The sequence below is a fragment of the Protopterus annectens genome, chromosome 16.part0 (assembly GCF_019279795.1).
Source record: "Protopterus annectens isolate FY-2018-M chromosome 16.part0, PAN1.0, whole genome shotgun sequence".
NCBI classification, from domain to species: domain Eukaryota; kingdom Metazoa; phylum Chordata; order Ceratodontiformes; family Protopteridae; genus Protopterus; species Protopterus annectens.
The window spans coordinates 629498272-629526221 of NC_056750.1; the positions used below are offsets into that span (position 1 = coordinate 629498272).

General features: G+C 38.1%; 1 protein-coding gene across 1 annotated transcript in view; it reads left to right on the forward strand.

The window, feature by feature from the left end:
• Positions 1-27950, forward strand: part of LOC122790632 (sodium-dependent phosphate transport protein 2C-like) — a 246201-nt gene that overhangs the window by 12619 nt on the left and 205632 nt on the right. The window lies entirely within an intron of this gene.

The following is a 27950-nucleotide window of genomic DNA, read 5'->3' on the forward strand; positions in this document are numbered from 1 at the left end:
ATTAAAAATTAATTTTTTAAGGGCATTCTTTATATGATTTAGATGTCCTCATGTGTCAGACTACGCTAAAACAAAATTTATAATGCCTTGCCATCAAAAATAATATGTTTCGGTAGACAGACAGGAGTAGACCTGAAGTAATGGTATACCACCATTTACTCTACTGAAAAGTCAGGGACAATGTGCTTTATAAGTATCACAATTAAATATTTGCTGACTTGTCAGTGAACCCTTTCTTGTTTAATATAAAGGATTATTATCAGCTCTCCAATCATAACCAATTCATTATGTATTCAAGATATGGATATGAAGAAAGCCACCTCAAAAGCAAAACTTGAGAGGTAAATCTTGGCATCCATGATGAGTACTATGATCAGTGAGACTTGAAAAGGAATTCTCTGTAGTGTATCTACTTCTTGAATAACCAGTTACAGAAAACAATGTAGAAGCATGAAGTCTTGTATTCACTTTCACAACTTTTTAAAACTGGGAAAACATTTAGTGCAGCAAGACAGCAGGTAGAAATGAAGTGTATATCTGAAGAATGAGTAACTTTAAAAGCCAACAGAAATGTGGTGCTGCTGCACTTTTAATTTATAAATATAACAGACTGAAGTATATAACAGCTCTTTTAACTTATGTTGCTGGACAGCACTGTCTGCTGTTAATCATTAGCACAAGACCCACTCGTAAAAGTACTTAGGGTTGCTTATCAAAAGCTTGTTATGCACCTTTCTGACATCAGAAAGATGCTTAACAACTTGGCTTTTACTCCGTTTATGGAGTGCAATCATGGAATTCTGTGCACTACAATGTTTTAGAAACAGAATAAAGGTGAACATATGTATTACCTCTTTAGCTGGGTACTATGACATATTACTGCAAAAAACATATTGGCACATTCACTGCATTGTAGATTAATGTGTTTAGTACTAGTTACAGCTGTCAGATACACATGTACATTTGAAATATTGTATCTGTGTCTAAAATGTTACTTGTCCCAGTCCCCTTCAATAAACACATCACACCAAATGACATTTGATGGCCTTTATTTAAACTTCCATAACATAGCTTTGATCACCAAATTTCTTAATTATAATTGGACATAGTATAGTTGATTCTAAACACAGCATAAACATCCTTGTAATGTTAATCAGGACAGTATACCTACTCATCCTGCCCCAGTAAGCAGCATCCATACCTCTGCTCGCTTACTTTACTTATGAAGCAGCATCCAAGGCTCACTTCATATCCCATTTATTGAATTACCCATCCCACCAAATAATTCAGGACGGCATTACCTTACTCATTATTAAAGAATATTAGTGGATTATCCACCAACAAGCGGATTTCTACCTTGGTATGAATAAGCAGGTAACACTTAAACCTATACTAAGAAATAAGCAACAACAAATCCACTAAAAAATAAAAAAATAAAAAATTAGCTGGATTTTTTATATGAATTGAAGCTTTCTCTTTGTGATGTTATATGTTTGTGATTTTATGGAATACTGCATTCAGAATTCCTTTAAATTTCTTAATTGATCATTTAATTGTTAATATTTCATAGGTTAGGGCTGTGTCATGTGATATGAATTTTTTGGTATATAGGATGTTTGTTCTTACTATGAATTTTATGAACACTGAAGAAGGACCTACGGTCTGAAAGCTTTGTTATTTTATTAAAATTTGTACAATGTTGTGGAGCCTGCTTTTTCTTCTCTTACTCATCCTGACCCAGTAAGCAGCATCCATACCTCTACTCGCTTACCTTACTTATGAAGCAGTGTCCCGATCTCACTTCATACACCATTCTTTGAATTACCTTCCAACCAAATAAACAGCATTCTTACCTCAGCTTGCTTATCTATTTAGCAAACTTCCTCTAGCTACTCATTTTCCTTTCCCCAAATCCTTGAAATGACACCAGAGGGGGAACAGAAGAGGGCAAGCTTATCCCTCTTTTCCACCAACCAGTCTAACTAGGCTGTTCCCCCTCCCTTCTACCCAAAATTGTTCAACCAACTACCTCCCATAAAGGGAAGGGTTAAGCCAAACATCATTCAGTGTACCCATCATCTGTAAAATACATTAGAACCCCGTCATCAACCCCATGCCTTGACATACCAGCACTGAAACATGCCTTAATGAAACTAAATAAAGTAAGATTACCCATGGTTCCATTGTACCACACCAGAACATCCACTCCAAGAGAATACATTCCCTTTTAGTCTGCTTTCTTCAAGCCACTAACCATGGCTCAACCTTTCCGGAATGACAACCTATATCCATAACAAATGCCACAGAAACTATAACCCCTTGAACTCAAATCTGTACCCAGTCAAAGAAAACCCATCTTACAGTATTCAACATCTGTCCCTCTACCCACTCAACCCAAGCCGACCCATCAAACCACTGAAAATCCACCAAAGTCATGATAGCATAATACTATGCTCCTGATTAAGGTGGTAATTGCTAGAAACAGCTAACATCTGCATAACCTTCAATACCCCCCCCCAAATCAGTACCTGCTAATGCCCCTCCTGGCCAAACCCTACTAACAACTAAAAGAAATAGGACTTGGCCGACTCCTGCACAACTCCAAAACATGCCTTGCTTAAACCCTCTGTCACCCATGTAACAAAGCACCCTGCTCCCACAATATACCCAAAGCACCATCATACCTGCAATGCTTCCAGCAACCCTACCTACCAATTCCCTCAAGCATAAAGAAATGGTTCTTGTGGTACTCCTTCTAAACCCTAACCTAGCATGTAACATCACCAATAGCTACCATGCCCTATGAACCATAACAACTTTCAATCACCATATCAGATCATGAGCCCTCAACCAACACAGTGACCTGCATAGATAACTGTAAATACATCACAAAACTCCATTCAAATCTGACATGCATAACTGCATACTTACCATGTTAAAATTACTGGAAACCTCATTACTTGATGATCCCAAACAGCTGTTAAATCCATCCCACCTAGGTTCTACCCCAAAATGACCTTTACTGGTAACTAAACACTTGATGTACCATGCCCCTAATTTTCCTTGAGCATCCCTGAGGCCACAGTAATCTTAAACCATACAAACTTACTCGACTGAATGAGCACCTGGAATCATGTCTTTACCTGCAACCTCACTGCTTTCCATGCCAATGTCCAGAACCTCTAACAGCAGCATCCTCTGTCCAATCCACTTCCTTTAGGCCCACCAGTTGATACAAGCCATGTCTTTGCCATCTCTGCCAGAAATTCTGTACCTCCATCTGCAAAAGAAAACAAATCACCTTGCTGTCATGAAAATTGCAAAGCTTCTAGATATCACGTACTCTTAGCTTTCCTGTTTATACAAAGCAAACCCGTTATAAATAATATGTCTTAATGTTACAGTAGCCTACAATGATAACCCCATTAAGCTTGCTAAAGATCTCATATACGATCACATCCTGACCATCTGTGGTAAATAAAGCAACTTGGCTATAATAAGGATCTCAAAAGGGGGCCCTCTCAATCACTACAAGGCAATCTCAGACCATGCTCTAACAGAGATGCTCCATATCCGTACGTCTAACTCCTCTCGTAGTATCAGAAGGCTTAAATCTCATATATGACATTAACACCAACTGCTGAGGAGACAGGCTTATCTCCCAGAGACTGCCCTGTCTCTGAAATGGCCTCCCCATACACATCAAGCATAGTATGCTTTTGCCCACTTCAAATGCAACCTTGATGAGTGGATGGGTAACCCCAAATTTGTCTCAGGGCATCTTAACTTAATTGTGACAAATCCCAGTGGGGATAGATAATTTTGACCAATCACACACCTTCCCAAACCCTATGGGTAACATCCCCTTCCCCTGAATCACCCTGCCATAGAAGATCAAACAATTAATTAGGGGAGAAAGTAGCAGGGCTGCCATCAGCTCCCCCATAACTCTGCATTTGCTTACAAGAGCAATGTGAGACTGAGTAATGGAATGACTCCTTAAAACCCTGTATATCAGACACCATATGAACACAAAAAGCTAACATGGAGAGCACACATCCTACTGCAAAACTCAACTGCTTTAGCCTAAGGCACAGCAATCCTTTTGTATCAGTACCAGACAACCCAATACAAAAACTATGCACCCCCCCCCTTTTTTTTGCAGCTACTGTGGTGGTCGATGAAATCCTCATTTCGCTATCTCGCTCCTACACCCTCCCTCTTATTAATTTCTTTGGTACTTATGTATTAGACACACCCATGTTCCAGCCAACCCAATATTAGAAGGGCCAGGAGTCGCCCGTTTTAAGCAGAATTAAGAAGGACAGAACTAAAATTTGAATAAACCTCCATGGAAGTACCATCTGCAAAGACAAACAAGTGTAAATTATCTGTAATACACAACACCTTTAACAACAACCTACCCACCCTCAGACTATCCTAAATAAATCAACTGTCCAGTGACCCCCACCAAGTCCCCAATGAAGACTAAGCCTGCCAAAACCTTTACTTACCAATGTTAAATGCCCAATGCATACAGACTTAACCGACAGTCTTCACGGGGACTCCTAACCTGTAAAACCCACACACTCCCCTACAAAGCATAGCAAACCCATCCCGTGAACCAAGAAATCTGCAGGACCATAGTCCACAGACAAACTTGACCTTTGGTGTAAATCCAGACAGATGAAAGGTACAAATGCCTACTGTAATAGCAGCAAGATCACTGCTCCTTCAGCCATAGTACATCACATCCAAAGCTGTAAATACCAAATAGAAACATTGTCTTTATTGGTCTTACAAACTCAGAGTAATAAAATTACTGATTTAACATTACATTTCTGAATGGTATATCTGACACTCAAATGCCTGTCCTTTTCTGACAAGTATGAGTCAAACTCTGCATGGTGCAGTGTAAATTACAGTAAATGACAGTAAATTATTCATGCTGCACCAATACCATTCGCCAAGATACCCAACGCACATACCTGTGCAGCGAGCGGCCGATATCCATAGGCCTCAAACAGTTCGCAAAAACCATCAAGAAATCTGGACAAAACTATCAATAAAGGAGGGACAAAGGCTCAAAACTAGGGACACATAAAATTACACTCACAAAATAAAAAAAATGATAAAACATGTTTCTTACCAGCTTGAATTATCTGAAAGGCATGACGTCCAAAACTCCAATGCCTGTCACTAACCTCCACATTCACCCTTCAATAATCTGCCAGAAAGAAAAATTTTACTAGAACGGGCACAGATATGTGGGAAAATCTGAACATTCTCTGATATTTGTACATCTGAGATGTATGCTCGAACAGTTCCAAGCACAACACGCATGTGCGGAAAGCAACCATGCCCCAGTGCCTGCAAAACTTGCTAAGGGATCAGAAAACAATGCCACCACAAATGAGCTGAGTGGAAAGAAAACCCCTCAAAATATCACACTCCCACGCAATCAAAGGCACAAGAAAAGGCCCACTCCACCAAGCAAATAATCTCACCACACCAACACCACAGCTCCTAAAACTGCAACCCCCACACGCCACTGCGCCCAGAAATGGGTCGAGCACGCCAGCCCCACAAGCAGGCAAACAATCCATCCAGACAGCCCACACTCCACCAATGTGGGCCACATTGCCAAAACACAGCCAACCATGGTCCATCCAGGTGTTAGCACAACCAAACTGGTTCCCATAAACCTACCCAAAGTGTCCTTCCTTTTCCTCACCTAAATCATTGAGACTGCAATGCACTGCACTGTGCAACAACTGCTGCACCCCTTGGTCATGCTGACAATGCCAGAAAACAGCAACACCACTGAACACACCAGCAAATCCATATGCTCTGAAATCTGCAGATCAAAAGCCTGCCACCAGACTGAACAGCCACACCACAACCACCATTGCGGCATCTACATGACCACAGCCATGCTGCTCTACTCTTTTTTTTTTTTTTGTCCCTACATGCTTCCACCAGCTTGCAAACCCCATGCAACATGTTGTGAACATGTCAAGCCCAGCACACACCCACAAGCCTCCAACAAATTATCTATTTTTCAAAAAGTAACAACTCTCAGATTTACCCATTATTTACAATCTCTTCAAGAACTAATACAGAATATCAAGTTTCTGCTTGCAGGAAAGCTATTTGCTTCGTTCACATGCTGAGGACTTTTCTGTCTGATTTGCATCAGTGACTGACAGTTTGTTAGGGGTATGAAAGCCATCCATTACAGTGTATGGTAAAATAAAACTTCAGGAAGCCTTCCAGAGGAAATAGCTTAGGGCTCACGCAGTCTGCCTTGCCCCAAAACCCCTGCCCTGGAATTCCCACAGAACCCCCCCCCCCCCAGTGCTGGCCAAAGCACTCCACATGTGCGTCGATAGCTGCCATCACTCCAGGTGCAGCACACCCAGGAACAAACTACTCCACGGCCTGAACAGGAACCACCCCATGAGATCTTCCTTCCTTTCCTTTTTTAATATGTTCTTGCCGCAAGCAAATGGTGTGTGTCTCTCAACCCACCAGAGACTCTGGGAACAAGAAGAGAAAAAACATAAAAAAAAAAAACCCTGAACAAACAACGGTGTGCAAGCACTGAAGGCTTGCTGCTACCCCACCATAAACAACATTCACAGACTGATGAGCCACTCTGCAGTATCCCCCCCCCCCACTGTTAGTGCCTCCAATGCAAGAAATACTGAACCTTGTAGTGGAGACCAAAATACATAATCATATTCCAACCCTTTTCCTGCCCAGGCAAAGCTATAACCCCATACTCCTAGTCAGTGTTTTAAATAATAGCATTACTGTCACAATCCTCAGCCATTAATCTTATCCTTTGAGTAAGGGGACCAGTCTATACCCTCCACCTCCTACCTCTACCCAGAGCCATCAGTTACCCACCCCAACTGACAGCCAAGCTAAAAAAAAAAAAAAAAAAACTTTTCGTTTGTAAATTTCTTATATGGATCACCTGCTTCTTACAGCCAAAACCCACTCATACCCGAGGCCTACCAGCTCCATAGGAATACCAACAGGTGGTCTCGACGTAATACTTGCCACAGCAAGTTCACGCCAAAATGTGATTACTTACCCAGCTACACGTCTAAACCCCTTAAGCCCCTCCCCACCCTTACCTCATTTTCTCCCAATCATCCTGCCCTCCATTTAACCTTTTCATCTCCCCAACCCACTTAACCCCTACTAATATCAATCCATCCCCTCTAGAAGATGTCCCGGGAAAACTTGGTTTGTTGCCATACCTCATTTATTTTGTACAAATGTTACTCATATGAAACATTGTGTCATTCTCTGTCTTTTTCTGAAATATTTTCTTCATTACTGTCTAAATTATTGTGTCTCTATGCAATACCAGTAAATATTGCCTATTTTAAGTATTGTTTGCAGAGCTTTACTTCCCAGCTTACAAATGAAATTAAGTCTTTTTGGTTTAACCAGCTTTTCCCGGTTAACAAAGGAAATAAATAAAATGCATGAATGCATGGATACATACATGCTTTCATATGTGGCTGAAAAGAGTCATTTGACCAGATCACTTACATAGTAAACAAACAGAAACTAATTAAATAAACGCATAAAATACACATTACCATTTGTACTTAGCTTCTTAGTTGTCTATTGCATTAATCAACCATGTTTTATCATAGTAGTCATACCATTCAGTAAAAGATTTCCTAATTGCTAGGTAGTGAATCTACACTCTCCTGCTTTCTCTCTTGAATAAACGGGCAGCACATCCAGTCCTTGTAGAACTAGTAGTGATAAACTGATATTTTATGTTGCAGTTGTATTTCCTTCTTTCTCTCTCTCTTTTTTTTTTTTTTTATTATTAGATGCTGCCCGATTATTCATTTCCAGAATTAAACTAAGTAGGCAAGAAAAGTGAAAGTGGCAAATAGTGAACGTAGCAAAAATGTCAGAATGGACAGTTGTAACTATAATCTAGAAATGTAAATATGTGAGGAGATGTGCCTGCCCCCTTCTCTACCCTACTTAATTAAAATGTCTGAAGTTACACAAATACAAACAGAAATATTGTATTCCTCCTTCTTCTGACTCATATATTCATCATTAGAATTAAATAGGTGGTGGGGGCACAGCCCACCAAACAATGAATGTGCCTGGAACTTGTGCCCCCTTCCTCTGAATTGGAGCTTTTATAAGTTTGGTCTTTACATTTATTTAAGCCTTTTTCATTTCAGGTATTAAACATTTGAAGTATTCATGTCATCATTTTTTAACAAAATATTTTATTACATTTATACGTTAACAGTTAAACTTTCAGCTTTAACACTTCACGTATGTGGTATTCATACTAAAGGGGAATCAAGTAAAAGGGGAATGGGGTAACATGTAAATGTTCTGCCCAGTTCAGAGTTATTAGTATCAAATTACAAAAGCTAAAAATGTCAAGGGAATGTAGGGCAATACTTTGAAAAATACTTATGAATCAACAGCCTAGTAAGTCAACAAAACCCAAGTCAAGTCTTATTGTTAACTGTCATAATGGTGGTGCCAACTATGTGTCTAAAAGTGAGAAGTGATTAGCATTTGGTCAACAATGCCACAAGTCTAAAAAAATGGAACCAGTTTCAAAAGTTTTGTAAATCATGCAAGCCTCATTCATTTATTAAGAAAGATCACTCAAAAAAAGCAAGTTGATCATATAGAAACCTGCAGCCCTACTTTCTATGTAGATGGTGTATCAGTGGTTGGTGAAAAGGTTAATGCAGTAGATTTATTGGCAAAGAATGAAGTATTTTGTACTGTCCTTTGTGTAAACCCACAAAGCTCAAAGTAGACACTGGTTCAAAGTATAATGTAATGTCAGCAGAAACATTTAAAATAAACAAGCACTGGTAGTCCAAAATAATAAAGGAAAACTCAATGTAAATTCAGCTTTCCTGTATTATTTTGGACTACCAGTGCTTGCTTATTTTAATAGTTTGTGGAATATTTTTTGCTATCAGCAGAAACATTTGCTAAAGTGAGAGCTGGTGAGCAACTTAATTTGGTCAGTTGTGCGAAGCTTGTTGCTTATGGTTGTGAATAGATTCAAATCGAAGGTTCAGTAGTGCTTTTATGCTATTCGACTGAGAACAGTTACAGTTTGCAATGTTATGTAGTGAGAAGACCTGTGTAGTCATTATTAGGTCTCAGAGAGAGTTTGAGAATGAAACTCCTTTCTTTTACCAAAGAAGTACATCATGTAAGCACGTCCCTTTTCCAGCTGATGTTTTTGATGACAAGTTAGGCACTCTTCCAGGTGTGTACTCCATGAGTAGACCCAGAGGTCAATCCAGTGGTCAGACCAGCATGAAGAATCCCAGTAGCTATGCAGGACAAAGTGAAGGTCCAGTTAGACAAAATAGTGCAGCAAGGTGTGATTTGTCCAGTCACAGAACCAAATGAGTGGGTATCTTCCATGGTAGCTGCTCATAAGAAAAATTCAGATGAAATCAAAATATGCATTGACCCAAGGGACTTGAACAAGGCATTAAAAAGACATCATCATCCTATGCATACACTCGAGGAAATTGCACCCCCAATGCCAAATGCCACAGTGTTTTCCTGTCTTAGATGCAAAGAGTTCATTTTGGCAAGTAATGCTTGATCTCAAATCTTTACTACTGACTACATTCAGTACCCCATTTGTTAGATACACATTCCTCAGGATGTCTTTTGGAATAAATTCTGCCAGTGAAGTCTTTCAGCATGCAATGGAGCAATTTTTTTCAGGGTACCCATGTGTTATAATAGTTGATGATTTACTAGTTGGAGGTAATGATGAAGCAGAGCTTGACAGAAACCTCAGGAAAGTCCTGGACAGAATACGCAAAGTGAATTTAAAGCTCAGTCCTCTGAAGTGCAAATTCAGACTACCAAAAGTTACTTATGTAGATCATTTATTTACCAGTACAGGCTTATGACCAGATCCTTCCAAGCAAGCAGCCATTCGAGAGAGTATTTTGGCCTTCTCTAGCAAAAGATATTGATAAAGTGCTTTCTTTTTGTTCAGTGTACAACAGTACTAAGCCACATTTGCAGAAAGAGCCACTTCAGCTAAGCCAAATTCCTGAACTACCTTGGTCAGCAGTAGCAACTGTCAACTCTTATTCAAACTGGTTTGAGATCAGTTTGCTACCTAACCTAACATCCAATGCTGCTATTACTAAGATGAAACATCATTTCTCAGTCCATGGTAGTCCAAACAAAGTTATTTCTGACAATGGTTTTCAGTATACCAGTCAATTGTTTCAGTGATTAAACAGTGGGACTTTATCCATGTTACTAGCAGTCCTGAATATCCTCAGTCAAACAGCCTTGCTGAACATGCAGTACAGAGTACAAAGCAATTTATAGAGAGGTCAAAGCATGGCAACACCGATATTTTCTTGAAATTATTCAATTTCAGAAATATACCCTGTGACAACCAACTAGGCTCGCCTGCTCAGAGACTTCTATCTAGGCAAACCTGAACAACCTTGCCTATCAGTTCTAGTTTCTTGATGCCTAATGCTAAAAACAACAGAGCAACCAAAGCCCAACTTTTTAAGAAGTGTTCTCAGAAGTCCAGCTATGATAAAAGGAGCAGATTTCTTCATCCATTAAAAGAAAGAGAGACAGTCAGGATGTAAACAGCAAAAGGCTTTGTTCAAATTGGTCAAGTGGAAGGTATATGTATCGAGCCAAGATCCTACTTAGTGGAATCTGAGGGTAGAGAGTACAAGAGAAACCACAGACATCTTCTTCCTGTATCAGAAACAATATTTCAGCATCATACCTGTGATACAGACTCTAGATCTCAGAGTAACCCTGACAATGTTTGCACTGAAGAACATGTCACAGTAACCATTCCTGTTCCTGATGACGTCCCAGATGTTCTTAAAGTTGAACATTCATTGAAGACAGTCTCTGCTGCTAGATCCAATTCTGTCTTTTATGTTACACATTCAGGTTGTATTTCCAGACCTAGTGTGAAATCCACAGCAACCTACACATAATTGTTTTATATGTGTTTAATTTTGTATGATTGCATGTCAAATAACTAGTTCTGTATAACTGCATGTCAAAAGATCATTTCTGTAAATTGCATGCCATTGAATACTGTCATTTCATATAAGAACTATTGCTCAAAGAGGTAGGATGTAGATCAGAGTGTGTGTATGCACCTTTAAGAAGCATTTCCAGATGTAGTACGTGCATATAAACAGTGAGTACGTGCAGGCAGCAGTGCCATTTTGAAAGATCAGCCAGAGTGTTAACATGTATGAGTGTGGTAATCAGTATGTTTATAAGTTTATTTAATTTAAGTTACAAAGCCTCATTTCAGATGTGTTTGTGTGTAATAAAGCTGCTTGAACAGAACCCACGAATGATCGTCTGTTTTATCCTGACCAGAAGAGTGATAGAGATGTGTTTTTTCTTTTTTCTTTGCATAAGCACTGGGCATTACAAGTGCCGACAGTTCAGTAGGGAGCTGAAAGGCATACTAAATCCAAAATTTCTATATCTTAGAAAATTCCTTAGTCTCTGAGGTATGAATCTATATATATATATATATATATATATATATATATATATATATATATATATATATATATATAAAGTGGTGGTGGTGTAGAAGTACACAACCCCACATCTTGGAGGACAGAAACAAATGCTTTAAATGTCTAACAGTAACTTTTGCAGTTCATTGTTAGTTGTACCTGGTTATACTTAAATTTTCCTAGTTTCAGGACTTTCACTAATGAGTTTTGAACTTCCAGTACGGTACCTAGAAAAGTAAGGTAGGGTATAATAACAAATGAACTGCGAAATCAAGGTCAAGTAGGTCAGGTGAAGCTCAAGAGGAAGAAGTGAATATAGATTACACTTGTGAGTGAAATGACTCAAGGTGAATCTAATGTAATCTACTGCATAATGGAAGCACTGGAACTGTAGGATACATTTCTGGAGCAATTAGCAGAAAACATTTTATACCTAGAAGGTAAATAGGCTTGGGCACATGTACAACGACTATCAGCAATTTTTTAATTCATTAAATGTACTTATTTGTAAACCACATAAGTGAACAGATCCACCATTGTGGCTTCTTTTCAGATATGAAATGAGCACAAAGATAAGGGTACGTACAGTTTATAAGGGTGCAGCTCAGAGCAACCAACTGACTAATAATTTTTGGGGATATGCGGAACAAATTGAATATATAACATCAGTGCAGACACAGGGATATCATGCAAACTCAACAGAGATAGTAACCAGTTGGACTAGTCTCCAGAGCTGTGAAGAAACCTTAATCTTACCATTCAGGTGATATTTCAGCAGAGCACTAATCCTCTTCTATTGGTATTGGTACAGAGTTATTGCAACTTTTTCAGATATCCAAAGTGTCACAAAAGAAGATATAGCCAAACATAAAATTACTCAACTGTACACCACAATAACATACCCTTTGAGGAAGACCATACAAGATTGGCCAGAGAAGCGGAATAATTTTGTTGTTAGAAAATAATGAAAATAAACTGTAGGTCTGGGGGTCACTGGTCTGTGATGAATTGTGGAGCTTTTCCCCAACCTTTGGATTCATGCTTTTGATGTACTCCACATCAGTAGAATCTGATCTACATTGCAATGCTAGTGTTACAATGTGGATTAATGTGCCATTAATTTTGTTTTGTAACATAAATCAGAACATACATAATATACAGCAAAGCAGATAAGCAGACAACCAGGGCTGTCTTACATGCAAAAACAGGCTCCCTGAGAACGATTGAATTAATTTCTGATTACCTCAAACACGTGCATTCACAAATGGGTGAAAGCTCCCAAATGTAAACAGCATTATGGAGTAAAACATCACAAGTAAAAAAGCATTTTTGTGTGGGTAGGGGCATGTCACTCTGCACCACTTGGGGGCTGCACCTGACGTACTCTTGTACTTATATAGACCAAATATGATGTTAGTTCATCACGGGGAAATGGGAAATTAATGGCATACTGACAATTCATCTTGCCTGGAAAAAGCAGTCCAGTTGTACACTAGTGATCAAACAAAATGAACATCAATCATTAGTATTTTGTAAACAAGCCTGGTTCCAGGGAATCCAGCAAAAAAATCTAGCTAACATTTGTAGAATAAATGAATAGATATCACAAATGATACACAAAATAATGGAAGAAATACCAGAGGGATTGCCCTTAAACAGAAGCATCTAGACAGTAATAAGAAAACTGGAGAGATGCTTACCCTACAGAGTCTGTCATTATAATGAAATATTCTGTCAGTAAAAGCTCAAAGAATGCTCCCTCTTTACATACATCTAAAACCTCACTTTATTAATAAAAAGCACTTGTTGACCTGTGAGTGTCTCACCCCTAAGTTTACTATATTTCAAAAGAAAAATAAGAATCACACTTCTGAAAGGTCCTTTATCACCTATGAATACCATAGACACTCTCCTGATTAATGGAGACCGCTTTTGGTACATAACAGACCAAGGTTAACATAACTGCAGTATTCATACTCTATATAAGTCTTATACAGTAGTTCAAGTTATCAAAAATACAGCATTATGGATAGTCTTAAAAAACAGAGTGGCAAAATAAACATGAAATCTCTTGGTCTCCTTTTTCATTCTTTCTCTATATGTAATGCTACAACACAGAAAGTGCATGTTCTCTTTTTGAATGGATAATGGACCACAAGTTATTATCAAATAACCAGTATGTTTTGCATGCCTTTTATATATACTTTGTGCCCCTGATTATTTTGAAGCTATGTGAAATGTGTCTCCTTTATAAAGCACGGTGATATTTAAAGTTCTTAAAAGTCTATATAAATAGGTAAACAAACCAATCAGAGCCCCTCATTTCTTTAGTACACCTCTGTGACTGACTTAAAAATGTAACACCACACATATTATAAGCTCAGACCATACCCCACTCCCATCATAGTTGTAATGAAAGGAGGTACTGCCAGCACAGCTAGCTAGAATTTTGTAAATAATTATATGTCATTTGTGAATATCAAAATGATTTGTACAGAAGTTTGTGTTGAAAAGGTATTTGTAAAATGCTTGTGTTTGCAATGTATCCACAGTGTGCCCTTCTGGAGATAACACAAATGTACACAGGTTCATAGGTGTGTATTAGGCTAATGGCCCTGGAGCCCTTACAAGCCTAGCCCATAGAAGTGCCCTGGCATTGTGTCACCAGATGTTAGTTCCCAGTGCCTCTATCAAGTAGAGCCACTGGAGTGATCCCCAGGGTGAACTTTTTATTTCCCATCCACTCATCAAGATTTCTCTTGAAGAGGGCCAGTGAGGTGCTCTGCTTGACATGCATGGGAAGTCTACTCCAGAGCATGGGCAGTCTTTGGGTTATGAACCTGTCCCTCCAGCATGTTCTCTTGATTGTGGTAATGAGGTTGAGGTCTCTGGAGCATGTGGTGCAGAGAGACTTGGATTTCTTTAGATGTAGCATTTCTAACAGAGCTGGATCAGACATGGCTTTGTAAGTCAAGCAGAGATCGCCTCTTAGTAGATGATATAAGATAGACAATAGCTAAAGTTTTCTGAGTCTGTCCATGTAGGACATGTGTTTAAGGACTAAGGTCCTCTTTGTGAGGTACTTTTGTGGCCTTTCCAGCTGTTGCATGTGTCTAGTGAGGTACATGGCAAATGGGGCATTATATTTGATGATAGGCCTAATGAGGGAAGAGTGGAGAGAGATGATGACCTCTTTCTTTCTGGATGCAAAACCCTTGGTAATGAGATGTGCAACATAGAAGGACTTTCTGACCACAGTGACAATGTGGTGGTTGAAGGAGAGGTTGCTGTCAACCTGTGTCCCCAGATTTCTTATAATGTCTTCAGTGCTCAGTGGGCTCCCATCAATGTGGTAATTAGTGGGAACTGAGTTTTTCCCAAAAGGGATGACGATGCATTTTTTGGCATTATGCTTAAGGCCATGGTTTCAACATCAGTCATTGGTCTCAGTGAGGCCTTTCTGTAGGATGTCTACATCACTTGTGGAGTTAATAATAGCTCACAACTTGCAGTCATCAGTGAACTTGGTCAGCCAGAGTCCCTTCGTGTTGGCCTGGACTTCTGAGAAGTAGATGCCAAACAGGAGAGGACCCAAAACCAATCCCTGTGGGAATCCACTTGTGACTGGTCGGCAGTCTGGCTTGGAGCCCACTACTTTCACACTGTGAGTTCTATCTGTGAGCCAATTTGCAACCCACCTAGTGATATAGGGGTTGATGCCTAATTTGGTGAGTTTATCAATAATTCCTGAGTGAAGAATGGTATCAAAGGCCTTGGCCAGATCGAGTTAGGCTGTATGAACTGCATTGCCCTCATCTACAGCTCTGGTGACTGACTCAAAGAAGTCAGCCAGGTTGAGCAGGCATGATCTACCTTTCACAAAACCAAATTGCATGGGATCTAGATTAATTAGGTCCATGATGATGTGCTCCATAGCCTTACATATCAGACTCATCAGGCTAATGGGGGTGATAATTCCCAGGGTCTGTAGTCGCTCCCCCTTTATGGAGAGGGATGATTGTAGCAGTGCACCATTCAGTAGGGACAAAGCCTGAAGTGAGGCTGTGATTGAACATGGCACAGAGATGTGGTGCCAGTTCACTTTGTAGTTCATGTAGAGCACATCCAGGGGATATTGTTGGGTCTCATGGAAGCTGTATTCTTGGCCTCGGAAAATGCAGCTTTAACCTGTGCTGCAGTAATGCTGGGTGCCTGGCATTTCTCTGGTATTGTGATTGGTCCTTTAAGGCCACTGTTTAAATGTATATGTTTTAACAGAGGAAACTGGAGGGTTAACCTCAGTACAGCAAACTTTAGAAAAATATCTAAAATTAAATAACTTTATAGGCTAGGCCATTTAGATGCTATCTCACAGGTTTCAAGGCAGCCAGAGATACAAAGTCTGTACTAGGAAGCTTTCTGTGTTGTCTTTGGGTGAACTAATTACTACTCTGCAAGCATGGAGGAATACAATTGTTTTATGACTTCCAGCACCTACCAAAGATCTGAGCAAAAGCCCTTGTGTGTGTATTTTTACAGGTAGATGCTAAGTCTGCCAGTTTCCGGCAGTGGGAGTTTTGCCTGGGAACTAGAAGTCAGATAACAAGAAGTGATGTCATTCTGCAAGCTATCTCAGCAGTAAAATTTTAGATATTATTTTAATAAGTCTCTCGGTGAGACAGAGCATTCTGTGTTCTGTGTTGGGCCTGACAACAATAAGAACCATTTTATCATCTGGCTTGCTCTATGAAGTAAGTTATTAGAGTATAGTAATTCTCTTCGATACAGTCAGGAATATAGTGAAGCTTAGTTTTGGATATTGTTTTTCTATATTTATCTAAGCCTGTTCTGCAATGCTATTTTAAATATTTCCCATGTTTTGAACTCTAATGTTACTGTGAATATATACTTAGTATTTTCTTGTGCTTTTATTATTTATTATTAAATATATTTAAACGTTTTATTGTGACTGATCTTTGTAGAGATATTTAAGTTTTTAGAGTACTTGCATATTTATTTGGTGAACTGTTTGGGCCACTCCTAATAGCCTTACTCTTGGTTAAACTACCATTTGTATTAAGATTAATATTACACAGATAAATTGGACGACCTTTGTTAAGGGCCTTAAAGTAGCTGGTGAGGGGTTCTGGTGGCAGTGGTAACTATCTTATAGTCTTGGCAGAAGAGGGCATAGCTAGTAAACCTGTGCCAGCCTTTCCCAAGTGCATATATGTGTGTGTGTGTGTGTGTGTGTGTGTGTGTGTGTGTGTGTGTGTGTGTGTGTGTGTGTGTGTGTGTGTGTGTGTGTGTGTGTGTGTGTGTGTGTATGTGTGCAAATCAAATCTCAAAGAGTGTGTGTGTCAGCTACTTGGGCAGGGACACAAAGCACTGGTTGGACAGAGAGAGTGTTGGACTTGGCTTGGACTTGGCTTGGAACTCAGGCTAAGGAATCAACTCTATAGCTACGCCAGTGGGGAGTCTTATTGGGGATCTGGAGAAAGGGGGAGAAATCATCCCCGGAATGACTGTGGCATCTGGTGCCAGTGGTAAGGATTGAGGCTCCTTGATTACTGACCCAGAGTTAGGATATCCATGTCACGTACTGGTTGACAGTGGTGGGTCATAACAATAGTTTTAACCATGCTTTTGATATCATACATTTTTATTTCCAATTTACCAAGTAATCAGAAAATGAACAATTAAGAAGAGAAAAAAACAGGAAAAACAGTTAGAGTAATTCCTGTCTGTAGCTATATCTTTTAAGGCAAAAATCAGCAAAATAACACTTTGGAGAATTACAGACTGGTGGACTGTTGTCTGCACAGATCATGATGTGTGGCAACCCTAATTAGCATGACGATATTGTGGCCTTTTTTTAGGTAAATGACAGAAAACATCTTTAAACCAGGGTATTGTTTTCTTCTCATGATTACTGCAGGACATGAAACAGATAGTTTAAACTCTGGAATTTCCAGCCCAGATCAGGATATGAACCCTGCATTTTCATGTTCTTGTCAATATGTTTATAAATGTTGCAGACTGCATTAGGTATGAGAATGTGCTCATCAAACATGAATCTCATGATGATAACGTTGGATATTTTCATTGTTCTGACTCTAGATTTTCAAAGCGCTATTCTTATTAAGCTTTATTATGAAAGAAATACAGAAAAGTCTTCCCATCACTGTATGATTTGTACTTAACATGTAAAACCACTGTTGCATTTGTACTTCGTTATTAAAATGACTTATGAGATGAGTGTAATACAATCAAAGCGGGAGTAAAAATACTGACAACTTGACAAGGTATGGAGCAAAGTCAGACTGGCCATTGATATAGATTTAAACAAGAATTACTTTAGTTCTTGAGTCACCACCGAGGAACAAAGGCATGTTTATTATCTGAGAAAGCTCCTGGAATTTAACTTTATAAGAGTTTATGCATGGATAAAAAGAAATGCTGACTAAGACCACCATCACGAAACAAGACATGAGTGGCCAATTTCCTCTTACAGATGTTTGTTTATTTCAGTTCATTAACCATGAATTTCCGACTGAAGCTAGCCCATTTTCTTTGGAAATCTAGTAAATAATTGGTTACAGAAGAATAACAAATAAAAATTCCAACACAGAATCGCATCATCTTAGCCAATAAAGTTCCCATCAACACTATGCTTCAAGATAATAATATGAGTCAAGATATACCTAGAAATGGAAAAGTACAACCAATTCAAGTCAGGGAAAAAGAGGGTGAAAGAAATGGAGACAACGGATAGAGAAATGAGGGAAATCGAGATAATATGATGACTATGTGAAAAATGGAACCATTATATATATATATGTGTGTGTGTGTGTGTGTGTGTGTGTGTGTGTGTGTGTGTGTGTGTGTGTGTGCGTGCGCGCATCATACAAGAGGGAACTGACAGAAGAGAGAGACTTAGTTTATTACATAAATCAAATTCAGAATTGTTAACAGCTTTCTTTACTGCAAGATCCTGACATTTGCAAATTACTTATAAATACATGTGGACTTTTGTTCATGATAGTCTGGACTAGCTATTCACATACTTTATCTGAACAGAAGAGCAGTAATTGTCTCAGGGCTCTTGGTAGTCACATCTCAGCTCAAACTAAAGAAGTACGCCCATGTCTGAAAAAGGCATGTCCTTCCAATACTACAGTGTTACACGTTTCTTTCAGGATGCAGGTGTCATAAAACATAAAGACAGTAAAGATGTTTCAATATCAGAATGAGAATCTATATAGAAGTACAAAGTCCATAAGCAACACATATTGTACTTTAAGTCCAGTAAACTGCCTTTTATTTCTAGGAAATCTATATCTTATACTCAGATAACCTTTGCACAACATGGTGTGCATAACATTTTCACCTGATAGCTAATGGTGAATTAATGTAACAACATTTTTGGTGAGACATTAAACTCATTATAATATTATTTCCGTAATTGTAATTTGTCTTTGTGAAGATTTATTCACAATTACACATCTTAATGCATAAGGATTTTATTGATTAAATATTTACTCAGAATGCCTTTCACTGCTACTACACAAGTGAAAAAATATAAATGTTTGCACATTACATTTATATTTTGCAGTATAGGAGAAGCATTATTTTGTGCTGGATGTTACTACTTACATAGATTATAGGTTTTATTTATGCCGGAGCTATTCTGTGTAAGAACTTAAATGGGATGCATAGCTCTCAGCTGTCTCTGATTTTGCCTCATATTTTTACCTGATTCCTTGTAAAGTTTTTGATTTTTCTGTATTATCAATGAGGATTACAGTCAATCAGTAATGCTGGACATTAGAATTTCACACTCCGTACTCTTCAAAAATGCAAGTTAGTTGACACAAAACCTGTTGTGTTATTAACTTTCTAAGAGGATTTCTATAACATTTGAAAGTGTTTTTTTTTTCTAGGCCTTTGCCTCTCATTATTTTTAGCTTTGACTGCAATTCTTAAGCAAAAAAGTTGATAGATTTGATAATTATGACCAGAATTTGACAATCATGCATCATGTTTTTGCATACAGAAGACAACAATATATCTATATCATGAGTGCTCTGTGAAATAGATGGCTGTGCTACCTTTTTATAAAACATCATTTCAAAATCCTAAATGAGTAATTTCTAAGCCATGAGCCTAGTATGTTACTGTCTGCTGTATGTTGGGCTACTGTAACTGTATTCAGTAATGTAGAAAATTTGTATGCAAGCATACCAATAAGTAGTGTGGTACAAGGTTTTTTACCTCTGCTCTCATTTGCCTACTTTGAGATCTTGATGAAGTCACTTAACCAGACAGTGCTTGGGGGCAACAAGGAATTTGGGCTAGGCTCTACAAAGATCACCTGTACTACAAGCCTAATAACTACCTATTAAGTTATGGACCTATACACCTAACCTATATGAGTTACTGAGCTGCATGGGGCCCACCTAGAAATGTAGATGCCCAATACAGTTAAATAATTATATATTAATGTAGTACTAAAAGACCCACTGGAGCTTTGCAGTAAATGTCATAGCTTTTATTCTGTTTTTGGGGTGTTAATAACTACTCCTTCAAACAACATTTTCCTCTAATTATATATTTCAAGCATTCTGAGAATATACTGACCCTTTGCTGTCTCCCATTGGCTGCTTCATTCGACCTCTAGCACAATGCAATATCATGACAATAAATAGTAGTCTTTAAATCCTTCCCATAAAAACTTTGATCCTCTTCCATTCTTGTATTACAGTCTGCTTGTTTCTGTCTTTCATTTTCACATGAAAGCCTTACATGCCTGGATTTTCTGTAGGATTTTGCCAGTTCTCCTGTCTCACTGACATCCTATACTGTACTCTAACATCCTATACTGTACTCTGTAGCGCAGTGAAGTATGTAGACACACTCTGATGTGCAGGAATAGTATTATTTAACATTGGCTGCAAAGGAACATTTTCTGTTTTTATCTAAAATGAAGCTTTGGGGAATTGTTCACTGCAAACCACCACACATCTGAATCCTAGGTGGTGGTATTATTTAGAATGGTGGCCGTATTATAAAAGAGTATCTGGAACAAATGATGGTAATTGAAGTATATTTTTGTCTGTCCAAAGAGTAGGGTCATATGCTTTGTTTATTAATTTATCTATTAATTTACGTATTTTATATCCAAATTAGATACATTGTTTGTCTTGAGGAGAAATCTGGGCCCATTGTTCAGTTAAATGACTTGCTACAGCATGCAGTGAATAATGAGTACATCAAACTCAACATTAAGGAATGAATCTTGTTAATGACAATATAAATATGAAATACTGTGTCATATTGCCACTCTGGCTATGCATCTGTGGCACTCTACATGGTATATGAATTGAGGCAATTCTGTTTTAACCAGCTGAAGTAGGATATATAGGGGGACTGGCATCGTACAGAAGGGGAAGTACACTGTATCTTGGGGCTGCAGATTAGTGGCTATTTGCAATCTATGATCATCAAATGGTGTGCATACTAAAATTTATATGAAATATTATTGTGGTTTGTTTTCTTTTTTATTAATGTATGTGTATCTGTGTTGCTTCAATTGTTATTTAATAAATAAGTTAAAACAGTCATAAAAAAAGACATGTACAGATTCAAAAATAGGTACATTTTTCAGCATTCAGCTATTACAACTATTATAAGGGACAATTTTACAGAGAAATAGAGTCAGACATATTTCTCAGAATAAGACACTAGACCAGATTCATTAATGCCTACACTGTGTACCCCATTCCAAGTGAATAGACAACACAAGCACAACTCCCACCTTCTTCCTCCTAATTTTAGTGTTCCTACTGATTTTCCTGCAACCTTAAATAACAAGGGGGATTCATAAAGGTTATCACAATGTAGACTATGTCTACACTTAAGTCTAATATTTCTGAGTGACTAGAGAGTGCAAAAATGTGGTAGGGATGTTCTTGAATACAGACTGTGGATACTTAGTGAAAGCATTCATGAATCCGACCCAGTAGATTATTTTAATTAGTAAAAATACAAAAGAAGAAGGATGAGAAATATCCATCAGTGACAGCATTGTGACATAAAGTGATAAAGGTCTGAATGATTCCAAGATGGAGCCAGTTAGGTAGCATCCCAATTACTGGAGGAATGGGCTGGGGAGAAAAAGGAACAGTGAGGAAGAGCCTGCTTGCATGTTTCTGGGATGAAGGTATGGGGTAAGTGATCAGATGTGATAACCACATGATAAAATTGCTGGTAGATACTGAGGATTACTGGAAGTGTTTTACCTTCAGGAAGGATGCAGGGCAATTGAGGGGGCACTTTTCATGAAAATAGGGAACACCTCTTGTGTACTCTCACTGCAAATCATCCATTAGGGTGATGCAGACATACACACTGGAGAACTGGTGGGTTTTATGAAGAAAATATCCCCCCCCCCAAATAAAAAAACCTCTAAGAAGATGATGGCAGCACTCTTATCACTCACTGTTTGGTCTTGGGTGAAATTAATGGGCTATAGGGAACAAATGGGCCAAATGAACAGATCATCAAGGGTCTGAGAAAAAAAAATAAAATAAAAATATATAAAATGGCCACCTGTACTGTGGCTTCAACAATGAATACTAAGCTAAACATGTTAAGGTATTAAAGGCAAGGGGAGTGTGAGACAAAAATAGTTAAAATCACTGTATCTACTATATTGACTCATAATGGAAATGATGTAAAGTCCATTACTAGGACTGTGTTGAAAAATAAGAACAGAGGGTAGATATTTGGAGTGTGGAGAAATGCTGAAAAGCTCTGCAGATGAGGTCCAAAAGAATGAAAGAAAGTGAGAGAGCAACAGCGTAAAAGGCTCTATATGTCATGAGAATTAAAAGAGAGAGAGGGCAGATCTAACAGGATAAGATGGACAGCATTAAATAAAGAGGATGGGCTGACGGCATTTCACACAATCCTACTGTATTCCAAAATGCAGGGTGACTGTATGACTAAGATAGTTCCAGGGTAGTGGTGTGGTATATACAAGGAGCTTAAGGCTGACTTCTGGAGGCCATAGTAATTATTGCACAGCAGATGCATGCATCAACAGAGAGACAAAAACATAGGTAAGCACTAGGCTAGCTGCCCTTATGGGCCCCTTTAAACCTAGTCAGTTTTGGTCATAGGTGGGAGTCAAAGCCTGTACCATGTGACTGTGAGGTAAACACCCTAACCTTTATGCCAACCATGAAGTGAAATACCTGAAATGGAGACAAAGGGGAGCTTATTAGAGCTCTGATATGCAAAGCAAACTGGTAAGATGTAGCGAGAGGAAGAAGGAGACAGAGTGGAAGGCAGAGGAAGGTAAGCAGATGCAGATAGGAGAAAAATGGGGCAACTTATGATGAAGAAAGAACAGGAGAGTAAAAAGGATCACACGGTATAGAGTACACTGGAATACCTAAAATAGGTAAATAGCTAAAGTTTCAGAAACTCATGGAAAATTAAACTGGGAGAGTAACTCAAGGAAAGGGAGCAGGGATTTACATAGGGAAACAAAGAGGGAAGGCTTCAAAGGTGAGCAAAGAACATCACGTTTTCAGAGAAAAGGATACATGCAGAAAGTGGGTAAGAGGTGCATTGGCAGTCAGAAATAAAATTACAAGAAGGGAAGAGTGAATGAAAGAAAGCAATTGCTAATATGGAAAGATAAAAACATTTCTGGAACTTTATGTTGAGAAGGTTTAGGCAGGAAGTAAAAGGAGTGGAAGTAATAAAGTTGAGAAAATCAACATATAGTTATGCATATGGTAGATGATGATCTACTAAGGAATGCTGGAGTTTGCAAAGAGAAATGCTTAAAGGATGGAAGTGTTGCATGAAAGTAACCGGAGCAATGACCTTTGTTAGAAGTACTGCTGATATCCAAAGTAAGCAGGGTGAAGCACAGCATCAGTGAATAAGACAGATAGAAGAGAGACTAGTAAAACAGAGATAAGGGGTTACAGGAGAAAGTGAAGTTTGTTGAGCACAAATTGTCTACATAAGTGTAGCAAGAAGGCACAAGTTAAAAAAAGATAACTGTGACCAGGATGTCTTTAAACTGAAGCTTGAGGAGTGTAAAGGGAAAAGGGGAAAACAGTAGCCTAACACCGTGAAGAAGAGCATAACAAAAAGTGAGACAGGTAAGTGAAGAAGGAATATAGGGCAGTCAGAAGTGAGACAAAATGAAGGAATTGAAGGTAATGAAGTGCAATGTAATTTAACTAATTAGTGGGGGAGATGAGAAACCTTTTTTTTTATTTAAGGTATTCACCTACATTCCTCTTCAGCTATTAGGGGTGACAACTTTCATTGTGGCTAAAACCAGACCTAGGCCACACCCCTCACACTGCCCACAAACATGCCCACGTCCTCCCCTCTCCCACCCATGTTCCATGCATTTTGTGATGTCATTGTCACATGAGACAAGGAGGAACTCCCTCTTTTTCTGTTCTGAACACCTTTTTTCTGCCAATTTACTATGGTTTTCTGTAAAAAAGCATAGTAAATCTGCCAATTTAACAAACTCTGATAGTCTGTTTCTTTTTTGAAACAGAATACCAGAGTTTGTACAGTATTTTCTCTGAATACCAAACAATTGGTTTGATTTCTGGGTAGTCTGAAAAAAAATGGATAGGTGGCAATGCTATCAGCTGCAAGAGTTCTGAGTTTAAAACTGCTGTTTGACTACATTGGTTTTTTGGATATTCTACATATAAAGTTTGAATATTTTCATTCCTTTTTGTTTTGGTTTCATTATATTACAGTTTGTTGTATTTTGAATTTTGTTTTACTGCAGAGGTTTTTTTCTTGCTATCTTAAAAGTTGTTGGCTAGGATCAGTTAGATGCATTCCTTTCGTATTCATTGACTGAACAGGAATTTGATCTAGCTAATTAGTAAGAGGGGCTGAGAAAGTTTTCTTATTTAAGGTATTCACCTACATTCCTTTTCACCTACTAGAGCTCTGAGTTTAAAACTGCTGTTTTTCTGAATTGATTTTTGGATTTTTCTCCACCAACCTGCTCAAGTCTTGTAGTGCTTTTAAACTTGGTGGCTTTTTAGTTGCCCACCCCTACTGTAAATTAGAATTTGTAAGCCCCTTCCGGTGCTATTTCTACTGGATACTGATAACTCAAACTGATAAGGCACTCCCATTGGACCTTTAAAGCTTGAATTAGCCTCTGTTTCATACCATCCCATTTCAACCAGTGCATGCTACAATATTCAGAGTTTTAAACTGAATTGTGTATCATTCTTTTATGTATTTTTTCCTTGTTTTAACCAAAAATCAACTGTTTGAATTTTTATCTTAACTTTGAATTTCACTCACAACAGTTAAAGAAATGTGGATTACTGTAGGATCTAAGTCTCATTTCTTACATTTCTACTGCATTTTTTCTGCTTGCATTTTACTTTGGTCTGGAAAATAATAGCCATGTAGTGTTACTGAATAGTGAGAGAATTGAATAGCTGCAGGATCTGAGGTTCATTTATTACATTTCTACAACATTTTTTTCTATTAGTATTTACTTAGTCTGGGAAGCTTAGCTTTGACAGTATCACTCATATTAGTGAGAGAATTGTGAATTGTTAGATGATATGAGCCTTGTATATATACTTATATTGCATTTTACTGTTTACTGATTGGATTCCTCTCTCAGACAAATTCATAACCTTCAACCTAACTTAAAGAAGTAATATGCATAGTGCTTCAATCCTTAACAACTATGCTAATACCTCTCCTCCTGCTGGTTATGCCCATGCCAAAAATAACCCTCTCACTTTCTTCCCCTACTGTGCCACTCCCACTTCACCCATCCTCTATCCACTCAACTGGTCAATATGTAGGTACTCTGCATGTTCTAATATCACAGTTAAATCAATGACTAACATTGTTTACTGCACTGCTTTCTAGCTATCTATGTAACTGTAACTATATGTATGTATTTATATATATTTGCCTTCTAGCTTTCTATGTAACTGTAACTAGCTTTTTATCTTTATTGTAATCTTCAACATGTTTAATGTCATGTGGAGCTTTTCTCCCCAGGCCTCCACTGAAAATGGGCTCACCTAGGCCCAGTGGACCTTCCCAGTAAACAAATGCAATAAATAAATAAAATAAATAAATAATTGACAACATGGACATCCTGTGTTCAGTAATGGTAAACTCATCTTCAGAGGAACCAAGCTAATCATGCCTCAAAAACTACATATAATAAGAAATATTGGTATTTTGAAGAAGTAAAAACTAATGAGTATGCTGATAGGCTGTACTCAGCATGACTTTAAAGACTATGTACTGATAAAACAGTTCTGATAACAAAAAGAACTCCTTATTCTTCCTCAGAATCATACTGTAGATTAGAACTACATAATTCGATCAGTATTTTACGGTGTATGTCATTGTGCTCACTTCCTCACACTAGAGTGCAGCTTGCCAAAATCCATATTACTGTCCTCAGCATTCTGAAGCTGCAATGAATCAAACACAGTAACTGCCAAAAATCACAGAAAGAAACAGTACCTTGAGACAACTATATCAACATTAGAAAATAACAGTAATTTAGAACATTATTTTTAAAAGGGGAATCCACTCTACCCCCCCCCCCCATGTGGGCAGCTATTTATACATTTTAATTATTCTTACTCTGGTGTACTAGAATCAAAATTTCCCCTTTCAAACTATTGTCAAAATGAGTGCAGAACTGTTTCTTTTTGTCATGACATTTGCAGTATCAATACTCTACATGTGTCTATAATTGGTTTACTTTACTATCTTAATCTACTGTTACTTCTAGTGTGAATGTTTGTTTTATTATTGTAATTTCTGTACATCTGCACTAATTTGTGAAGTTTTTGTCCCTGGGTCTCTGCCCAGGTTCAAGAACCCATGGTACTTTCTTGGTCAAGAAATACAAATACATAGACATAGAGCTAGATAGATAGATAACCATAACTCTCACAAACAAAGACAAAATTATTATGTGCACAGGCCCCAAATTAAGAATGCTTTTTAAATATTGACAGTATTCAGTTAGAAGGGTGTAGAATAAGAAGATTTTATTAAAATGTATTTTCTGATAAACAGTTTATACCCTCCACACACCTACACACACAGACATGTATATGTATATATATATATATATATATATATATATATATATATATATATATATATATATATATATATATATATATATATATATGGTTCCCCTTCATAATTGCGAAATACTGAAATCTTGAATTTCAGTATTTCATGACCATAAAGGCGAATTTATGCCCCCACTAAACCTCAAGACACCCTGAGGGGTGTAATGGAATGTAGGAGCACAGAGGTTAGACCATACTTCTCTGATGGTGAACGGCCAGTGCGGAGGGCAGGGACTTTGGATGGACAAATGAGAATGTCAGTAACTTACTCCAGTAACATCAAGCTTCTACAAAACATTTTTCACAGGAATTGGAACATCATGTGTGCTGATGATTCTATTAAAGGTTTAGTGGGTGATACCCCAAAGTTTGTATATAAAAATAAAAAGAACTTGAAAAGGATCCTGTGGGGACCTAGGTCACAACATGGCCTGGCAAAGGATCCTGTTAGTGGGGGTAAAGGTGGTACCATTCCCTGTAAAGCCTGCAATTTCTGTATGTACATAGATTGTAGCAGAGAATTCAAGCATCCTGATATGGATAGAGTGTTTAAGTTTAAACTCTCTGCAAACTGTAATAGTACAAATTTTGTGTACTTGGCCCATTGTGTGGCCTGTGCGTCATTCTATGTAGGGATGACGGCCAGGAGGTTGAGAGATCGCATGCGGGAACACTCCTATGATATAGGGAGGAAGACAGAGATGAATGCCTTAGCTAGACATGTAGAAACCTTTGGTGATACACATAGGTTCACCTTCATGGCCATTGACAGAGTTGTGGACAACCTCAGGGAGGGGTGATGTGAAATTGAAAATTGAGACGAGAACTTGAATGGATTGTGAGACTCAGGGCCAGTATGGGCAGGGGGCTAAATTACAAAATGAACATCAAGCCCGTTCTCCTAGGAAGAGACTTGTTAAAGTGAAACATTAATATACCTTTGGTGTGTTTTAGTTTTTAAAAATGTTGGTTCATGTTTTTAAATGTGTTGTTTCCTATATGCTGTTTTTTATACTGTTTTAATATGCTGTTTTTATATGCTGTCTTTCATTTGCACATGGAATGACCTGAGACTTTAAATTTAGGTGGGGTCCCAATTAGTGAGTGTAGGATGATATATAAAGAAATGTTATACTTTGCTTCAATGTCTGATGAAGTGGCTTAGTCCACGAAATCG